Below are 21,087 nucleotides of genomic sequence, written 5' to 3'. Positions count from 1 at the left end.
TGAAAATCATAGAGCCCGTAGAATCAGATAACCTTGAAGCGTGTGCAAGACAATGCCTTGCTTTCCACCGAAGACACAAGAAGTAACCCTTTGGTCCATTTCCAAGTCTTTCACAATTTCTCCTATTAACAAATACAACTCACAGAAACAGATCCAGAATATATAGCGAACTCCTGCAAATCAATCAGAAAAATCAAACAATTCGGTAGAGAAGTGGTAAAGAGAATTAAACAGATGTTTCACAAAAGATGTCCAAACAGCCCTCAAACATTTGAAAGGAACCAGACTGGTTACGAAGGAAATGAAAATGAAAAACCACATCAGAGAAAGTAGTTCTGACTCCACCACAGGTGAGGCAGCTTGGGCCAGACTAATCCCTTGCAAATAGCAATTATAAGCCCTGGCGGGGGGGCGCTGTTTTAAAAGAGGAGTTGAAGGCACTGGGGAATGATCGAAAGCAAGCAGACACTGGAGAAAATGATCCCCTTGAAAGATTTCTCTGAGGATGTACCCCGACCAGGCACCAGGTGCAACTAGAACATGAACAGGAACTGCAGTCACACTGGCTCGAGGGGTCAGATCATGGATGCAGGGCCGCATTGCAAGGGCAGCTGGAAATTAAGGGGAGATGTCCATAAAAGGAGGGCGCCACAGAAGGGGAGCCCCCAAATTCTGTACGTACACTCTGTTCAAACCCTTGACTGTCCCCTTACCTGTGCATGTGTAGGGGAAACTCCAAAGGGCCTGGGAAAAACCACAAGCAGGAGGCTGAAAGAACTGAGGAGATGTTAGCTACTGCCAACCACAGAAATAGTACCATGGCAGGCAGATTTTGGAATCCAGTCAAGCTAACTGCGTCCCGACAAAAAAATCAATACTTCTCTGAGGAAGAGTACAAAATCCATAGTCTGGACTATACTTCATCCACCACACCCAGCACGCATTCAAAAATTACTAAGTGTGCAAAGAAATAAGAAAATGTGACCCAGGGGCTTCCCTGGCGGCGCAGTGGTTGAGAGTCTGCCTGCCAATGCAGGGGACGCGGGTTCGAGCCCTGGTCTGGGAGGATCCCACATGCCGCGGAGCGGCTACGCCCGTGAGCCACAATTGCTGAGCCTGCGCGTCTGGAGCCTGTGCTCCTCACCAAGAGAGGCCGCGACAGCGAGAGGCCCGCGCACCGCGATGAAGAGTGGCCCCCGTTCGCCGCAACTAGAGAAAGCCCTCGCACAGAAACGAAGACCCAACACAGCCATAAATAAATAAATAAATAAATAAATGGATTATCACGTTTAAAAAAAAAAAAGAAAGAAAGAAAATGTGACCCATAGTCAAAATACAAAATAGTCAATGGAGAATGATCCAAAGATGACCCAGACACAGACCCAATTATGACAAAGACATTAAAGCAGCTATTATAAATATGTTCAGAGATCTTAAAGGAAAATATGCTCATAATGAGTGACTAGATAACCTCTACAGAAAACTTTAAACTATCTATAAGAACCAAATAAAAATTCTAGAACTAGAAAGTACAATTCTCAATTTTTTAAGTCACTTGATGAGCTTAACAGCAGATTGGAGAAGGCATAAGAAAGGTCAGAAAACTACATTTCAATATAGAGACATTCTATATTTATTATAGATATTCTAATTTATTATGTATGTAAAATATATCTATATATAATATATAGATTATATATAATATCTATATATTTTATATATCAATAAAATGTTCTTTTAATCAAATCCAAAGAACAGAAAGAAAAATATTGGAAAGAAAGAAAAGAAGAGACTCAATGGCCTATGAGACACTATGAAACATTTGAAAATACGTAAAATTTTGGAGTCCCAGAAAGGGACAAGAGATAGAAGGGGGGCAGAAAATGTCTCTGAAGAGATAAAAAGCAAAATTCCCCAATGTGATGAAAATATCAATTTACAGATTTAAGAAGCTCAGCCAGTTCCTAACCATAAATACGACATGATGTGTCATGCTGAGACACATTGTGCAAACTGATGAAAACCAAAGGTAAAGAAGATGTCTTGATAACAGCCAGAGAAAGAACACAGACATACAAGGAACAAACTACAGCTGGCTTCTCATCGGAAAAAATGGTGACCAGGAAACAATACAAGGGGGGAGTTTCAACCCAGAATTCTATATCCAGAGAAAATATCGTTCCAAAATGAATATGTAATAAACATTTTTAGATACACAAAAACCGAGGGAGTGCATTTCCAAGAGACCTGCAGTAAAGGAAAGGCTAACAGAGAATCTTTGTGCTGAAAGGAAATGACACCAAATGGAAACTCTGATCTACAGGATGGAAAGGCGAGCATCAGAGATGGCAAACATGCAAGTGCAAAAACTAATCTTTTTTCTCTTAGTTTCTTAAAAAGATAATCGATTGTTTAAAGTAAAAATTATTAACAGTATGTTGTGGGGTTTATAATACGTACAGATGCAAAATATATGACAGTAGCACAAAAGATGAGTTCATAAATGAAACTATACTTTTTCAAGGCTCTAATGACTTATGTGAGGTAGTCAATTATTCAATCTAAGTTCATTGTGATGACTTCAGGATGCACATTATATTCACTGAAACCATATGCAAAGAGGCTTATCTAAAAAGTTGACAGAGAAATTTTTTTTAAAAAAAGGAAATCCTAGATCACACGTTGTTTCAGTTGTCATGCCTCTTTCGTTTCCTTTATTTTTTTAATACATTTATTTATTTACTTATTTTTGGCTGCGTTGGATCTTCGTTGCTACGCGTGGGCTTTCTCTAGTTGCAGCGAGCAGGGGCTACTCTTCATTGTGGTGCATGGGTGTCTCGTTGCGGTGGCTTCTCTTGTTGTGGAGCACAGGCTCTAGGTGAGCAGACTTCAGTAGTTATGGTGCGTGGACCCTAGAGTGCAGTCTCAGTAGCTGTGGCACACGGGCTTAGTTGCTCTGCGGCATGTGGGATCGTCCCAGTCCAGGGATTGAACCCATGTTCCCTGCATTGGCAGGCCGATTCTTAACCACTGAGCCACCAGGGAAGTCCCCAGAGAAATTAGAATGGAATAAGTACTTAAAGTACTTATTAAGTACTAAGTATTAACTAATAAGTACTAAGAAGTACTTATTAACCCAAAAGAATGTAGGAAAGAAGGAATAAAGCTACAGTGAACACACTTGATAGACAAACTTTAAGAGGTGTTCCCATAAGATTAGGGACACAGCAAGGACGCCTGTCACTCCTGTCATACTATTTTGCAGTGCTTTTCAGATATGTGCTTAAATATTTGTGGATTGTGAAATCAAATCAGACAGTTACAGCCAGCTCTTTCTAATAAATAAAGAAAAAAAGTCTATGCATTGTACATAACAAGGGTAAATATTTTCAGGAAAATTTTGTTTCAGTTACATAAATAAATATACATAATATATGTTACATACAAATAATGTGTGTATGTGAATTAGATTATAATATAAGACACTTTTTTTACAAGGATTGTGGTCGAAACAGTTTGGAAAATGTTTATTTAATAGATTATTGGAGGTCCTGGCCAATGCTACATGAAAAGAAAAAGAAACAGGGCTGTTAAGATTGAAAGGAAAGATGTGAAGGAGGTATTATTTGTAGATGATGTGATCATTGCCAAGGAAAAGCCAACACAATCAGCAGACAAACTGTTAGAACTAACAAGAAAATTGGGACAATTTCCATGCAAGACCAACTTACCAAAAGCAGCTCTGTTCCTCTATGTCAGCAAAAACCTACTAGAAAATGTAACAGAAAGCCGGGCACAAGTCACAGCAATGGGAGGAATAACCTGGGAAAGAATGCCCAAGACCTCTGAGAAAAAAACTGAACTCTATTCAAGGACATAAAAGAAATCTGAATGGCTGGAGAGATACACTGGTCAAGGAAGGAATGACATGTTAGATTAAAGTGTCATCTATCTCCCAGACTAAGAAATAGAGTGTACTCCCAACCAAAATTCCAGCTGGGTTGGTTTTGTTTGTTTCTTTGTTTGTTTGTGAGATCCATTTACAGCTTAGACTATTTTGAAAAACAAAAGCACAGGACGAGGGGTTTCAGGGGGACTGTCCCCCTGAATGTTAACACATACACAAAACCATCACTGAAAAGGATGGTATTCATGCACAGACTACCAGACCCAAGGAATAGGAGAGCACTCAGAAACAGCCTGGTCGTTCCTAGGAACTTGGACTACAATGAGTGTGGTGCCTTCAGGCAGCGGGAAAGCTTCTGAGGTGGGTGGGAAACTGGCTCCTTCTGTGGAGAACTTCACCCTGGGTTTCTACTCCACACCATATGCACGGTGAGTAGTGGTGGAGCCTGTTGGGATCAAACACTTACATCTGAAAGGCTAACTTTAAATATAGCTGAAAGGAAATGGACCAGCAAGGCTGGCGGAGCACAGTAATAGCAACAGCCTGGTGGGATGTATGTCCACCCAGAACTTCAGAATGTGACCTTGTCTGGATATAGGGTCTCTGCAAATGTAATTAGGTTAAGGACCTTGGGATTAGATCACACTAGATTTCAGAAGCGTTGTAAGTCCAGTGACTTATAAGAGGAGAAGATGACACGCGGGGCAGATGGCCATGTGAAGATGGAGGAAAGATTGGAGTGATGTCAATAGCCAGCAGGGGCTGGAAGAGGCAGGAAGGACCCTGCCCTGGAGCTTTCAGGGCAGCTTGGCACTGCCAACACCTTGTTTTTGGATTTCTTGCCTTCCAGAATGTGAGAGTCCATTTCTGTGGTTTTAAGCCACCAAGTTTGTGGGCCTTTGTTACTGCAGCCACAGGAAGCTCACACGGCAGCCTCCAAACGTGCAAGCTGTAGGGTAAATAGCTGATGAATCTGCCACATGGAAATCAAGAATTTCTGTTAAAGGAGGACTCAATAAGCAGCATTAACAACCAGGGGATTGACCAGGAGAAGTTTATCCCAAGGTTAAAGCTAGCAAGGGGCAGGCACCTAGAGACGACTGCCTTGCAAATTCCCAGGAAATCGCCAAGAAAATCTTCAGAAAGCAGGATGAGATCAGAGACAGACGTCCAAATGTCTCCCAAGTCTCTGAAGAGATACTCCAGCTCATTAGTAATGGGAGCATTTAAATTAGAAGAGAGACAACGCACTGCACACTTCAGAGATCGTAACGACAGCATCCTTGCTGGGGAGGCAGGCACGGAGCTGGAGAAGCGGGGCCTCCCTGGGGTGGAGGGCATCTGGAGGCCGGGGTGGTGGTGGGCCAGCCCCAAGAGGGAGCGGGCAGCAGTGGAACCAGGCCTGCCCCGGGGGAAGGAAGCCGGGGAGGGGGGATTGAAGCATCTTTGGGCCCATGTTCGGGGCCACAACCAAGGACAACAAGGGGCTCAGCTGGTCTCGCTGTCCAGGAGAACTCTGGGACCTAGCCCCCACCGTGCGTACCGAGGGCAGTGAGCCCCTGGCTGAGTCTGAGGGGTCTGGAGGCTAGTGCTGCCGCCCGGTTAGTGTCCTGGTCAGGAAAGGTTGAAGAAACATCTGCAGCTTGGCCTTCCCTCCAAGCAGCCCACTGGCTGGAGCCAGCGTTGGCCCCTGGCTACCCCACAGGCCCTTACACGGAGGCCCAGCCTCAGAGGGACCTCACACTGCCTTGGCTGAAGGCCCACCCATCCCAGGCTGTCTGGCCAGGTCCCATCTGACTTCCTGCAGTCCCCAAACCCCCCAGCTCCTTGAGAACTCCCTGACCACACGGGATCCTGCTCCGGGCCCGCCTGAGCTGGGTCATTAGAGAGCGGCCTGAGGGAGACTGCGCTCGCCCTGTCCAGGCTCCCAGCTCCAGGCTTCGCCACGTCCTCCAGTGCCACGGGGCCACGCTGAGGGCTCCCGGCGCTGCCGGGCAAAGCCGCCCTGCCCGACCAGCCACCTGCGCAAGCGGCAGCAGCTCTGTTCTTGCACACGCAGCCCCGGCCCTCCTCGGTCGGCAGGGCCTTTTGAGGGCTGGGGTAGGAAGGCACAACCTCTCCCCGCTCCTCAAACACACAGGTGTGCACACACACAGACACACGCATGGATGCACACACACGCACCCAGCTGTGGCGCCGCACGTTTAGGTGCAGAACGTGTCCGAAGTCACTGAAGTAAAGCAGCAGCACCTTGGGGTCACAGGAGGGGCAGCTGGACCCTGTGCTGGGCAGGACAGGTGAGACGGCCTGAGCAGGGTGGCCGGGAGGGCTAGCGCCCTACGCCTGCTGGGTGGAGGGGGCGCCAGCGGGCAGGAGGGGGACAGCCAGGCCCAGCCCTGGGCAGGAAGAGGGTGGGGGAAGGACGATTCCTGGAGGCCAGGGCGGGGCCGCAGCCCCAGAGAGGCAGGGAGCACGCGTGCCCAGAGCTCAGCCGGCGCAGGAGCGCGTCTCCTCCAGCACCAAGGGGCGCTTCCCCCCACCCTCCCTGCCTCTGCGCCCGGCAGCCCAGTGGCTCCTGGGGTGCGGGGTGGAGCTGGGGGAGGGGCCGGCTGGGCACGAGGCCTCAGCCTTGAACGCCCACAGCTGGGCAGGAAGCGCAGGGGGTGCCGGGCCAGGCCCCCAGCCCCACACACTCACAGCGTACGGGCCGCAGGGCCGGGCACCACATGGCAGAAGGCTGCCCGACGCGGCTCTGCCTGCCCTGTGGTTTCTCTCAGAACCTTGAGTCCTTCCAGGGAACTCGGCGTTCCCCTTGCACCTGCCAGGCGGCATCTGTGCCTGGTGCCGAGGGTGGGGCGGGACAGACCAGGACAATCTGTCCTGGGGGCCTCGGGGCCCTGGCTCTGCACACGGGGCCCCCCCAGCCATCCAGCAGCCCCTCTGGGGTCTTCCAAGAGGCCCGGACACTCCTCTGAGCGTGCAGGCCCGACAGCCCATCCCGGCACAGCCTCCCTGCATGCAGACCAGCGGCCCTGGGTGTCCTGGGCCCAGGGGACGTGGTCCTGCTGTGTCCCTCTCCAAAGACTGCATGTCGCCTCCCAGGAGCCCATGCTGATGAGCTAGCTTGCAAGTTCTCGTGGCCTCCCCTGTGTGTGGGCCTTTGGGGGGCTTTGGGGGGCTCCAGGGACACACCGGCCTGCAGGACACGTCCACAGCCTGGAGGCAAGGCCGAGACTCAGCACGCCATCTGGCTCAGCACGTGCCAGTGGAGTGTCGATGGTAGACTGGCCGCCCCGACAGACCGGAGTCGAGTGCTGTGGGCACCTCTACGAAGGCCACTCTGTGGTCCCCACACCTTGACGGACAGCAACAGCACAGGGCTGCGTGGTACACCCCAGGGTCCGGTGGCTACAGAGGTCTTGCCGAGCCACTGGCCAAGCTCACAGCCACGTCCCGCCGCCCCACAGGCCCCTGCCAGCCCTTGCCGGCCACGCAGCCCAGCCGCAGCCCCGATGGGAGCCCAGCTGCAAGACGGCGATCGGGAAGCCGGCTCGCAGACAGCGGGTGAGACTGCCGGCCGGCAGGGTGCCCAGGAAGCCACCAGAGGACCAGCACCTGCCTACACGCAGCTGGACCCACAGCCTCTCACACTCGCACCCAGGGCCGCCCACCGGGCCAGCCCCCAGACCACTGCTCAGAAAGCCCCATGCTCCACCACAGGCACCTAGGCCACGCGGGCCTCAACTTCTCAGGCACAAAAAGGCCAGGACCGTCCCTCACGGGGCTGCCTCGGGGGCAGCGGTGGCGGTGCCTGGTGCCCTCTCCCTTCCCGGGCCATCGTGGTGACCACAGTGTGTGCCGGCCGCTCACCAAGTCAGCCCCTGGCATCAAGGGAAAGAGGTCACGAGCCGGGTGGCAGAGGCCGGGGAAGAGGCCACAGAGAGGAGCCTCACCTGAGACCGGCCGTCACTGGGTCGACTTCCCGAGAACAGAGAGAGAGAAGGGAACTTCCAGGGCTGCCGAGGCCCCTGCGGCTTCCCACTCCATTTTTAGCTGAGAGCACTGAGGCAGAGCTCGCCCCCCTGCCCCGCCCCGCCCCAGGCCCTATCGTCTGGACATAAAAATAACAGCAATGGTTCCTAACGATTCACCTTATCTGGGAGGCTGCAGACGGCCACCACTGGCCAGATGGGCCACACCAGCCATGGGCACCCGACAGAGGACCCCAGCCCCTCAGGCACCCAGCCACTGGAGCTGCCCAGACCACTGCTGGGAGAAGACACCTGGACCGCCTGCCCAGTGGGGACCCAGCTTCTGGGTCACTGCTTGTCTTGCAGCTGTCCCTTCCCTGCATGGAGACGCAGGGAAGTAAGAGAACGCTCGAAGCTGACCTGGAGAAGACCAAGGGGCCGAGAATCTCAGACAGGTCAGGGCCAGGGCAAGAATCACACACGGGGCATGGACCTTGGGCTGAGCGTGGATCTGCCTACAACCAGTAAAAACGGTGACGGCCAGCCCAGGGTCAGGGGGAAGCAGCGGGGCTCAGTCCCTAGGCCAGCCAACATGGCAGGCAGGCCTGGGCCCACATCGTCTGGCCTGAGCTGGGCTGGCCTGAGCCAGCCTGACTCGGGTAGGCCAGGCAGGGCTGGGCTGGGCCAAGTTTGGCTTCAGTGGATGGAGTTATGTGGAGGGAGATGAACTATCCCAGCCTCAGCTGGACCACACTGGCCAGAAGGGCTGTCCTCAGCCATGCGGGACCGTGCGCTGAGCTAAAGTGAGCTGGGCTGCCCTGAGCCAAGGGGATTCTGGGCCAAGCTGGGTGGACTGAGCCAGGTGAAGTGGGCTTAGAGAGAGGCTGTCCTCAGCGGGGCCAGTGGGGCTGAGCTGGGCTCTCCTGGACCAGGCTGCTTTGGATAGACAGGGAGGCAGCAGGCTGGTCCAGCTGAGCAGAGCTCAGGACTCAGCCATCCTACGTTGGCTCGGCTGGGCTGTGCTCAGATGAACTAGGTGGCCGCAGACTCTGCTGGACTGAGCTGGGCTGTCAGAAGAAACTGGGCTCGGCTGAGTGGGGCCCAACGAGCATAGTCAGGTGGGATAAAGTGGGCAATCTGGGCTCACCTGGGCTGAATGCTCTGGGCTGGGCTCCTCTCTGCTGAGCTTGCCTACCCCGGAGGGCTGGGGCTGAGCTGGGCTGAGCTGGGCTGAGCTGAACTGGGTTGAACGGGGCTGAGCTGGGCTGAACTGGGATGAGCAGGGCTGAGCTGAACTGGGTTGAACTGGGCTGAGCTGGGCTGAACTCAGCTGAGCTGAACTGGGCTGAACAATTTTCAGCTGGGCTGAACTGGGCTGAACTAGGCTGAGATGGGCTGACCTGGGTTAAACTGGGCTGAACTGGGCTGAGCTGGTCTGAACTGAGCTGAACTGGGATGAGCAGGGATGAACAGGGTTGAACTGGGCTTGGTTGAGCTGAGCTGAACTGGGCTGAACTGGGCTAGGCTGAGCTGAGTGAGGCTGAACTGGGCTAAGGTGGGCTGAGCTGGGCTGGGCTGAGCTGAACTGGGTTGAACTGGGCTGAGCTGGGGTGAACTGGGCAGAGCTGAAGTGGGTTGAACTGGGCTGAGCTGGGCTTGGTTGATTTGAGCTGAGCTGAACTGGGTTGAACTGGGCTGAGCTGAACTGGGTTGAACTGGGCTGAGCTAGGCTGAACTGGGCTGAACTGAGCTGAACTGGGCTGAACTGGGCTGAGTTGGGCTGAACTGGGCTAAATTGGGCTGAGCTGAACTATGCTGAGCTGGGCTGGGCTGAGCTGAACTAGGTTGAACTGGGCTGAGCTGGGGTGAACTGGGCAGAGCTGAAGTGGGTTGAAATGAGCTGAGCTGGGGTGAACTGGGATGAACTGGATTGAGCTGGGCTGAACTGGACTGAGCTGGGCTGGGCTGAGCTGAACTGGGTTGAACTGGCCTGAGCTGGGCTGAACTGAGCTGAACTGGGCTGAACTGAGCTGAACTGGGATGAGCTGGGCTTGGTTGAGCTGAGCTGAGCTGAACTGGGCTGAGCTGAGCTGAGCTGAACTGGGCTGAGCTGAGCTGAACTGGGTTGAACTGGGCCAAACTGGGCTGAGCTGAGCTGAACTAGGTTGAACTGGGCTGAGCTGGGCTGAGCTGAACTGGGTTGAACTGGGCTGAGCTGGGCTACACTGGGCTGAACTGGGTTAGGCTGGGCTGGGCTGAGCTGAGTAGGGCTACATTGGGTTGAGCTGGGCAGGACTGGCCTGGGCTGAGCTGGATTAACTGGGTGGAGTGGGCTGTGGGGTCATCCTGGCCAACTTTGCTCAGTCAGCTAAACTGAACTAAAATGAACCATGTGGACGCGGCTCAGATGAGTTGTTTTGCTTGAGATGGGATGTCAGGGGCTGAAGCGGGCCAGGCTGGATCAAGGCAGGCTGTTCTGGGCTGAGCTGACTTGAAATGAGCAGGACTCGTTAGGGGGTGCTGGGCTGTACTTGCGAGCTTGTTTGCTTTGTCTCAGCTGTCCTGACACAAGGTCATCTGGGCTGTGCTCAGCTGGGCTAGCCGGCAGAATAGAATAAGGTGGAAGAGCTGAGCTGGGATGCAGAGCCGGGATGGGCTGGGGTCTGGAGCTCCAAGGCCAGGGGATGTGCAGACAGGCATGGGAACCAGAGGAGCCTGAGAAGGGCTGAGGGGGACTGAGGAGGGCTCTGAGGGGTCTTTGTCCTCTCTCCATGGGGCCTGTAATCGGGCTCCCCTTGGGGGGTCAGCAGGGCAGGTAGAGCACCAGGGGTCCTGGGCTGGTCAGCCGAAGGATGGGGTGAAAGGGCAGCCATGGCAAAGCAGCTCAGGGACCTGAAGGCTGACCCACGGCTGCAGGTAGCAGGGGCCCAGTGGGTGGCAGGTGGATCCGCCCACAACAAGCCCACAGGGACTTTGGAGTGGGGCGGGGACACAAGGTGATTCCTGGGAAGTGGGGTCCTGTGGATCGCCAGGCCCTTATGAGGTCTTTGGTTGGGAGCAGAAGGGCCAGCTTGGTGGTTCCTGGGGTCTCCCCGATCCCCGATGGGGGTCTGAGTTAGGGTTAGGAGTGGGAAAGCAGCTTGGTGATCCTGGGGGTCTCTGTGTCCCAGGCCTGTGTTCCCAGGGCTATGGGTGGGGCAGAGGGGACAGACTGGTGGCTACTGGGGTTCTCAGGTTCCCTGATCTCCAATGGGGGTCTATGAGTGGGGGCAGAAGAGTAGCCTGATAACTCCTGGGGTGGGGGGTCTCTCTGAGTCCCCGGGTGCCGACAGGGGGCTATGGGCTCTGAGCCTCCACCTCAGGGAGTGGGTTAGCGCCTCCACTCAAGAGCCCCGTGTCCACCCACTTGGGGCTGAGGGCAGGAGTCCTGGCCAAGGGCAGTGACAGCCACTGCTTCTGCAGGGGCACAAGGATTCACTGGAGGGCGTCCCTAGTGGAATCAGGAGATGAGGAAAGGACCCAGGAGGAGCCATCTGTCCCCCAAAGCTGGAGCAGAGTCCCGGTGTTCCCTGCACGGGACCACCCCCCCTCGACCCCACAGCCCACCCTCCAAAGCCAGCAGTTAGTCTGGCACATACGGGTGACAGTCCTGAGGCCAGCGTTGACCCCTGTCTTGTCCCCACAGCCTCCATCCACGGCCCATCCGTCTACCCCTTGGGCTCCTGTTGCACAAGTGCTACCAATGCCACTTCTGTGACGCTGGGCTGCCTGGTCACGGGCTACTTCCCGGGGCCAGTGACCATGACCTGGGACACAGCGTCCCTGAACAGGAGCACCCTGACCTTCCCTGCCGTCCAAAACTTGAACTCCAGCCTCTACACCACCAGCAGCCAGGTGACAGTCTCGGGCGAGTGGTCCAAGCAGAAGTTCACCTGCAGTGTGGCTCACGCTGCGTCCAACACCACCACCACCAAGGCCGTCACTGGTGAGCCAGGTCTGGGCCAGCCCGCGAGACAGCCGGAGGGGGAGGGGGAGGCCGGGCAGGAGGCACAGGGAGGAGGGGCTGGGGGCTCAGAGAGGCCAACCCCACTCCTGCTGCCTCTGCCACCAGGGTGCACCAAGAGCTTCCCCGACCCCTCTGTGAAGCTCTTTTACTCCTCGTGCGACCCCCGTGGTGACACCCATACCGCCATCCAGCTCCTGTGCCTCATCTCCGGCTATACCCCAGGCAAAGTCAAGGTCACCTGGCTGGTGGACGGGCGTGAGGCCACAGATGTGTTCCCACACACCGGCCCCGAAAGGGTGGAGGGCAAACTGGCCTCCACTTACAGCGAGCTCAACATCACGCAGGGCCAGTGGGTGTCCCAAATCACCTACACCTGCCGGGTCACCTATTATGGCTTCACCTACGACAACCACGCCCGCAGGTGCACAGGTACGGTGCTCGCCCACGCCAACACCCAGCCGCTCGGGATTCAGAGAGGAGGGCAGACTCAGCCTCACTCAGTCCCCTCCCCCACACAGCCGAGTCTGAGCCCCGTGGCGTGAGCGCCTACCTGAGCCCACCCACACCCCTCGACCTGTACGTCAACAAGTCACCCAAGATCACCTGCCTGGTGGTGGACCTGGCCAGCGACAAGGACATGACACTGACCTGGTCCACGGAGAACAAGGATCTAGTCTATCCAGACCCACCCATCGCCAAGACTCAGTTCAACGGGACGGTCACCGTCACGTCCACCCTGCCGGTGGACGTCAGTGACTGGATTGAGGGCGAGACCTACTACTGCAAAGTGGCCCACCCACACCTGCCCAAGGAGATCCTGCGCTCCATCTCCAAGGGCCCTGGTGAGCTGCAGGCTGAGGGGAGGTGGGCGGGTCTCCCAGGTGGAGTCTGGCTGACCACACACCTGTCTGCAGGCAAGCGTATGATTCCCGAGGTCTACGTGTTCCCGCCACCCAAGGAGGAGCTCAAGACCAAGGGCGAGGTCACCCTCACCTGCCTGATCCAGAACTTCTTCCCCGCGGATATCTCCGTGCGGTGGCTGCGGAACGGCGCCCCGATGCAGGCGGACCAGCACACCAGCACGGGGCCCCACAGGGTCCGCGGCTCCAGCCCCGCCTTCTTCGTCTACAGCCACCTGGCGGTCAAGCAGGCCGACTGGCAGCAGAGGAGCACGTTCACCTGCCAGGTGGTCCACGAGGCCCTGTCCGGCTCAAGGACCCTCGAGAGATCGATGTCCATCGACCTTGGTAAATGATGGCTGACCTCCCTCCCTCCCCCCGTCCCAGGGCTCCATCCTGCTGGGGCGGGGGAGGGGGCCGGCCAGACCTTCTGTCCATTGTCAATAAACACTCCAGTGCCTGCTCAGAGCCCTGGGCGTGCCCGTTCTTGGGGAGCTGTGGGGCAGGGAGCAGTGTCTTGGCACAAGGAAAGGAAGGCACGGGGCGGGGGCCGGGGCTGAGGCGCGGCTCCATCCAGCATTGCCGTCTGTGTCAGAGGCCCTCCCCGCCACCCCACTATGCACTCTATCCACTCAAAGGAGTTCTAAGAGCCAGAGAGTGGTCCTAGGGGAGGGACCACAGAGACCCCAGCCTCTCCCGGAGGTCCCGGAGGCCTCAGCCTCCACCCCTAGCCTCCTGCCAGCCCCTCTGGACACAGACAAGCCCCCAAGCTCCCAAGTCCAGCTGCACACACAGGCCCTCCAGGTAGAGAAATGGGCCAAGTCAGTCCCCCGCACCGGCACCAACACGCAGGTCCCTTCACCGTCACCTCCTGGGCACAAACGGGCCAACCCTGCACAGGGGCCAGTGCGGAGCCCACTCCTCTGACCCCGGCCTTCTGACCCCCCATCCTACCTGCGTGGTCACACCAGGCCGGGGTCGGCGCCCTGTGTCCCCCATCTTGCTGCTCAGCCTCACTCCACCCTGAATCGATCCAGGGAAACGCCCAGCCCTCGCACGCACCCTCACACTGTCATGCCCGCTGGTGCCAAGGCTCCGCACCCACCCAAGTCACATGGCACTGCCAACCGCTGGTAGCGTCTCACACACACTCACAGGTGGCCTCCCACCTGTGAGGCCCGCCCTCGCTCCCAGGCCACTCCCAAACCCTTCCCCGTCATACCTGGGCCCCTGGACCCACCCGTCGCCCCACATGGCTTCCTCCTGCAGCCAGCCCCTCCCTGTCAGCTGCACCCCACAGATGGACAGTTGGACACACAGACACACACTGACGCACATGGACACAGACACACACACAGACACAGACACATGGGGACACAGACATGAACACATACAAATGAACACACACAGATACACATACTGATACACATGAACAGACACACATGGACAGACACACTGACACACATGGACACAGATATACATGGACGCATATGGACACAGACACTGATACACATGGACACAGACACAACAGGCACACAGACACATGGAGACACACACATGAACACATACACAGACACACACAGACACATGGACACACACATGGATACACACAGACATGGACACAGGCGCACAGAGACACATGCGTGTGGACACACACGGACACACACATGGGCACATACTGATACCCATGGATGGACACTCTGGCACACACGGACATGGATATACACAGACACATATGGACACAGACACACGGGGACACAGCCATGAACACACACACATGAATACACACAGACACACGTGGACACACACATGGACACACACGGATACATACTGACACACACGGACAGACACACACATGGACAGCACGCAGGCACCCACCACAGCCACACAGAAAGCAGCACATGCACAGCCCACACCCTGAACACGAGCCCAGAGCAGAGGCCGTGCTGGGGAAGGAAGGGGCCCAGCCCCAGGACAGGAGGAGCCGGAGGCCAGGGGCAGCTCTGGGCTCCCGCAGACTGGGCAAGGTCCGTGCGGCCGGACCGAGCCCTCGGGGCACCCACTGCGATGATCCAATGAGCCTAGGGGCCCTCCCGGGTCCAGAGCCCCTCCTGAGGGCTCCAGGCAGGGATGCCAGCCTGGGCTCCTCAAGGGGCCCCCAGGCTGGCGAGAACGGAGCCGAGCAGGAACGGGGCCCAGGGGGCCGGACTGGGCGGCCACAGGCCATGCAGTGGGTGGATGTGGGTGCTCCCCAGGCCGGGGGACCCCGCCTGCCACGGGGCAGGGAGCGGGGTGGGGCAGAGCTGGAGCTGAGGTGAGGGGCCCGCGGGGCTGAGAGGGGCGACCGGCAGTCAGGAGAAAAGCCGGAGAAACCGGGGGAGAGAAAACGCCAGCCACCTGAGAGTGGAGGGACAGCAGAGGGCAGGGAAACGGGCCGCCCACACGGCCACCGGCCGGCTCGGCGGCTTCCAACCCCCCACCCTCCAGGTCCGGCTGGTGGCTCTGGGCAGTCGCAGAGGGGCCGGACGGAGGGACCGCCCAGGACCAGGGCGCCCGGCCCAGTCCCCTCTGCTCCCTAAGGGGGGCCAGGCCTGTCCTTCCCCGTCGGACCCCGAGGCCAGGGGGCTGACCGGCTGACGCCCGCAGAGCTGGCCCTGGAAGACCTGTGCGCAGAGGCGGCCGAGAGCGAGGAGCTGCAGGGGACACGGACCAGCCTCCTCACCTTCGTGGCGCTCTTCCTGCTCAGCGTGAGCTACAGCGCTACCGTCACCCTCTGCAAGGTGGGCACGGGCGCCCCATTCCAGGGCGGGGCGCCCAGAGAGAGGGAGAACCTCGGCCTGGGCACAGAGTCCCTCACGCACGCCGTCCTCCCAGGCGAAGTGGGTCCTGGCCGCCGTCCGGCAGGAGCAGCCGCAGGCTTCCCGCGACTACACGGACGTTGCACAGCCCTGCCTTTCGCCTCCTCGTGTGAGCAGCCCCGAGGCGGCCAGCTCTACCCTGGGCCGGAGGAAGGAGCAGAACAGCCCCCAAGGGGCCAGAGTCAGGGGCCCAGCGACCAGCACACAGGCGCCCAGAGGCCCCAGCTCAGCCCCAAGGTCGAAGGCGACAAGGGGGCCCACCTATCACAGCCCCACACCACCCCACTTTGGGGCAAGTCCCAGAAGAGCATCTGTTCCCTCCACAGAGAGGCCTGGGCTGGGCGTGGCTGCTGACCACCCCAGGCTTCTCCCAGGCCCCTGGGCTTGGGCCCACACCGGCTCTGACTGAACAACCCCTGAAACACAGTGACGGCCTGGAGCCCATGGCCCAGCCCACGCTGGAGCCCAGAGCCAAATCTAGGACTCAGAGTCCCAACCAGCCCAATCCAGCGTCTGAGTCCAGCCCAGCCAAGCCAAGGGCTCACTCCCCAGGCTCAGTCCCGCCCTCCGTGCCCCCAGGTCCAAGGGCACTGCCCCCCAGGCCCTGCTCCTGTCCCGTGCCCACCCTCCCTGCTGTCCACCCCCAGGCCCCGTTCGTGCAGAATGAGGCTGCAGAGCAGACCTTCCGGGGAGGGGCCAGGGCAGTTTTCAGGGCTGCGGGCAGGGCCCTAGGCTGTGAGGCAGGGTCCCACAGCAAAAGGCGCTTCCCAAGGGGTCCGCAGTGTGCCCAAATCAGCCCTGCAGCACGCAGCCCGTCCCCCGTGCCCTCGTCCCGACGCAGGAGATAGACGGGCTCCAGGCTGAGCAGCTGCAATCACTCTCCTGCTGACACTTCGAGGTGATTGGCCAGAGACCACCTGGAAAACTGTCCCCGTGTAAGCAACCTAAGCCACCCCTGCGGCACGTGACTCGCTCCAAGTTTCCCGTGTGCTCTTCCACTCGTACCTTCCTTCTAGTAAACACTGTCTCTATTTCACAATCTTGGTCTCTTTCCTAAATTCTTTCTTCAAAGAAACAAGACAGACATCCATCTTCCACCTGATCCACTGCCAGAATCAGGTCGACCTCTCTCTCTTTACTTTTCCTTGTAAAGTTCCTTTAAGTAAAGAACCCCATGCCACCTGAGCGTACCTTGGGGGAGGTGCCTGTGGTCCCTTGGGAGCAGGAGGTGCCCCCCCCCCCGAGGACGTGGACAAGGGGCCAGAGGGAAGGGGGCAGAGGGCAGCTCTGGGCCCCGAGGACCCAAGTGTCCAGCCAGGCTCCACCTCAAGAGTCCTTCAATACCCACAGAGACCCCGGTTCAGGCTCCACCACGCCTGCGCCACTGGCCTCCAGCCCAGACTCACCGCCCCTCTGCGCCCAAAGGTAAAAGCAACAATCCCCATCCCTGTGGGCAAACCCTGAGGGGCTCATTCAGTGGTCAGTGCAGGAGGCCGCAGGAACACAGCTGCACAAGCACCAGGATGGAGGCCGGCATCAGCCTCCTGGGGCCATAGTCACCACCCACTGAGCTCACGCAGACAGGCCAGTCCTCAGGCCCCATCCCACCAGCCAGCCTGGACGTCCCGATGAACAAGTGAGAGCTGTCTGGGGCTGGCCACCACCGTCCTCGAGAAGAAAGCTGGGAGCCGCGAAGGCAGGAGCCACAGGCACCAGGGAGAGGGCCGGCTGGCCAAGCACAGTGGTGGGCCCGGGCTGAGCCTCCTCCTGAGGGTAAAGAGCTGGAGAAGCCCACCCACAAGGGGCTCTGAAGTCCCATGGAAACGGGGCAGAGCGCATGAGCACACGTGACACAGGGCAGGACTCCTTCATATACAAAGAGCACTCAGCAACCAATGAAAAGAAAGAAATGTGAGCAGTGGGTCCTGCACCATAAGGAAAAACCGGGTGGCTTACTGGGTGGCCAATAACAGGAAGAAAATGTTTCAATAATTGGAAAAAGTACAATAGGAGGAAACTAGGGGCAGTGAGTGACCTTCTTGGCCTCTTTGAGGACCTGTGAGCAGCTAAGACCATTCTTCAGGGCCCGGTGTCCTCCTTCCCAGCATACGAGTGCCCAGACTGTGTTGACAGGAGAGTCCACTTGTGGCGAAGGCCCTTCTGAGAGCCGCCATCTGCGCTGGGAGACCAGGCATCCCACGGACTCCGACACGGACCGTGCAGCCTGCTGGGGTCGGGCACAGAAAACCCAGCACTGGGCAACTCTGAGGCTTGTCCAGAGAGCCCGAGTGTTTGGTTCAAATAGAACATGAGAGGGGCAGTAGAGCACTTCACACAAGGTCAAGGGCGCAACCCTGCTCTGCTCTGCCCCCTCACACCGACACTCCCTGGGGATCTGCTCCTGAGGCAGGCAGGATGCCCTGGGGATCTGTGCTGGGGGAGGTGGGAGTGTTGCCCACCAGAATTCAGAGGCCCAGAAGGCTCAGGCGAGGGGCCTATTACCCAGGGTGCTGTGGGCCGAGCAGGCATATTCCCTCAGGAGGGTGGAGCTGTGACGGCCGGGATTCCCACTCTGTCCCCTGGGTCCCTGGGCCCAACTCACCGCGCCCTACACACCAAAATAATGCATCTCTGCTGCATCTGGACTCCCCAGGCCCTCTGAGACAGGAACCACCCAGAAGAAAAGGGAACTTCAGGAAGCAAGCCATGCCGCTGGGTTTCAGTCCTGTTCTTAGTGTTTGCAGGGTTATGGGCAAGGAGTTCACACTTCCAGGAACTGGTTACCAGTCCTAGGAAGCGGGGCTGCAGAGACAGAGCACAGCCCTGAGGAGCCACATGTGCCTGGGGCCGGAGCAGGGAGGGGCGCGGAGCCCTGGGCTGCAGGGGAGTGAGTCCAGGACCTCCACCCCCCTTGGTGAGTCTGGTCTGCGAGGATGGGGCAGAGATAGGGAGTGGGTGCCATGAAGAGGAGACTGGCCTCGGGGACCCCACAGAGCGGCTGGAGCAGCCACGCGGGCACGGGGACGGCGAGCTGCCCAGGGGTCACAGTGCTGGCCCAGGGGTCACAGTGCTGGCTCAGGGGTCACAGTGCTGGCTCAGGGGTCACAGTGCTGGCCCAGGGGTCACAGTGCTGGCTCAGGGGTCACAGTGCTGGCCCAGGGGTCACAGTGCTGGCTCAGGGGTCACAGCGTTGGCCCAGGGGTCACAGTGCTGCCCCAGGGCAGGGACTAGGGAGCCCAGGGCAGGGGCGTGTCCACACCAACAGGGCTGGAAACCCAGTGGCGGCAGAGCTCGGCGGGGCTGCTGGGCCTTCGAGGAACATGACGGGCTGGGGGACGGGAGCCTGAGGGCTTCGCTTGGCCAGATGTGCTGCAGGCACAGGGCTGGGCTGGGGCTGAGGACGAGGCCAGGATGGGCAGGTGGGTCTGAGCGAGGACGGAGGGAGGACGCTGGCTCGGCACAGGGGAAGGAAAGGCCCCCCCGGTGGCAGGGGGGTGGGGGGAGGCTGAGGGTCCTGTCCAGGACAGTGGAGCCGGCTTGAGCCCCAGGGCAGTGGCAGGCGGGCTGGCAGTGGGCACTGGGCTGGGGCCGGGGCCCAGAGCAGCGGGAGCGCCGGGGGCACAGCAGGCAGGGCTGGCCGCACAGGGGCTGAGCACGCAGCTCCACAGGCTACACGAGGGGCGAGCGGAGCCAGGGCCGGAGGGCCGGGAGCAGGGGCTGGGGGCCGGGAGCGGGCAGGCAGAGGGCAGGTGACCCGGCAACTGGAGGGAGAAGCGACCAGAGGAGGATCCCGGGGGTGGTGGGAGAGAGAAGAGGGTGAAGCTCGGCAGGCCAGGAGCTCCTCTGGGAGGGGCCCACGGTGGGACAGGGGCTCTGCCAGAGGAGAGGGGCCCGGAGACAGGGTGGACACCTAGCGACTCCAGGGAACAGAGCTCAGCCCCGGGAAAGAAAGGAGTCAGGAGTGGAACTGCACTAGGGTGAGGGCTCGGGGGTGGGCCAGAGGGGTGCGGGTGCTGAGGGCCAGAGCTCCAGGGACAAGTGGCAGGGAGGCAGCAGGTGAGCTGGAAAGCAGGGGGTCAGGGGCTGCCTCAGGGGCTCTGGGGAGCAGGTAGAGCTAGTGTAGGTGAGCCCGGGGCTGGGAGGGCAGGGGGCTTCCCTGGAGATTTGGGGGAGCAGGTAGAGCTAGTGTAGGTTAGCCCGGGGCTGGGAGGGCGGGGGGCTTCCCTGGAGCTTTGGGGGAGCAGGTAGAGCTAGTGTAGGTGAGCCCGGGACTGGGAGGGCAGGGGGCTGCCCTGGAGCTTTGGGGGAGCAGGTAGAGCTAGTGTAGGTGAGCCCGGGGCTGGGAGGGCAGGGGGCTTCCCTGGAGATTTGGGGGAGCAGGTAGAGCTAGTGTAGGTTAGCCCGGGGCTGGGAGGGCGGGGGACTGCCCTGGAGCTTTGGGGGAGCAGGTAGAGCTAGTGTAGGTGAGCCCGGGACTGGGAGGGCAGGGGGCTTCCCTGGAGCTTTGGGGGAGCAGGTAGAGCTAGTGTAGGTGAGCCTGGGGCTGGGAGGGCGGGGGGCTTCCCGGGAGCTTTTGGGGAGCAGGTAGAGTTAGTGTAGGTGAGCCCGGGGCTGGGAGGCCAGGGGGCTGCCCTGGAGCTATGGGGGAACAGGTAGAGCTAGTGTAGGTGAGCCCGGGGCTGGGAGGGCAGGAGGCTTCCCTGGAGCTTTGGGGGAGCAGGTAGAGCTAGTGTAGGTGAGCCCGGGACTGGGAGGGCAGGGGGCTGCCCTGGAGCTTTTGGGGAGCAGGTAGAGCTAGTGTAGGTGAGCCCGGGCCTGGGAGGGCAGGGGGCTTCCCGGGAGCTTTTGGGGAGCAGGTAGAGCTTGTGTAGGTGAGCCCTGGGCTGGGAGGCCAGGGGGCTGCCCTGGAGCTTTGGAGGAGCAGGTAGAGCTAGTGTAGGTGAGCCCGGGGCTGAGAGGGCAGGGGGCTGCCCGGGAGCTTTGGGGGAGCAGGTAGCGTTTCTGCAGCTGAGCAGGGTGGGTGGAAGGGTAAGAGGCTGCCCCAGGAGCTTTGGGGAAGCAGGTAGACCTTGTGCGGGTGAACAGGAGCCTGGGAGGGTATGGGGTTGCCCCGGGAGCTTTGGGGAGCAGGGAAAGCTTGTGCAGGTAAGCAGGGGTTTGGGAGGGCAGGTAGCTGTCCCCAGAGCTTTGGTGGAGCAGGTAGAGCTTCTGCAGCTGAGCAGTGGGGTGGGCGGGTAGGGGGCTGCCCGGGAGCTTTGGGGGAGCAGGTAGACCTTGTGCAGGTGAGCACGGGCCTGGGAGGGCAGGGGGCTGCCCTGGAGCTTTGGGGGAGCAGGTAGAGCTTCTGCAAGTGAGCCCGGGGCTGGGAGGGCAGGGGGCTTCCCGGGAGCATTGGGGGAGCAGTTAGAGTTTCTGCAGCTGAGCAGGGTGGGTGGAAGGCTAAGGG

The 21,087-nt window shown here is 58.7% G+C and overlaps 2 gene segments (V, D, J or C); both read left to right on the top strand.

Annotated features, from left to right (window-relative positions):
- Positions 1-21,087, top strand: part of LOC309621297 (Ig gamma chain C region-like) — a 167,329-nt gene that overhangs the window by 109,817 nt on the left and 36,425 nt on the right.
- On the top strand, positions 10,750-16,200 carry LOC309621300 (immunoglobulin heavy constant epsilon-like). The segment is given in 7 exons: positions 10,750-10,819; positions 11,480-11,872; positions 11,990-12,313; positions 12,403-12,726; positions 12,799-13,131; positions 15,430-15,563; positions 15,658-16,200.

The sequence above is a fragment of the Balaenoptera borealis genome (assembly GCF_965194805.1).
Source record: "Balaenoptera borealis genome assembly, contig: HAP1_SCAFFOLD_422, whole genome shotgun sequence".
Taxonomy (NCBI): domain Eukaryota; kingdom Metazoa; phylum Chordata; class Mammalia; order Artiodactyla; family Balaenopteridae; genus Balaenoptera; species Balaenoptera borealis.
The sequence above is the reverse complement of the archived record's forward strand: the minus strand, read 5'-3'. Positions and strand labels throughout refer to the sequence as shown.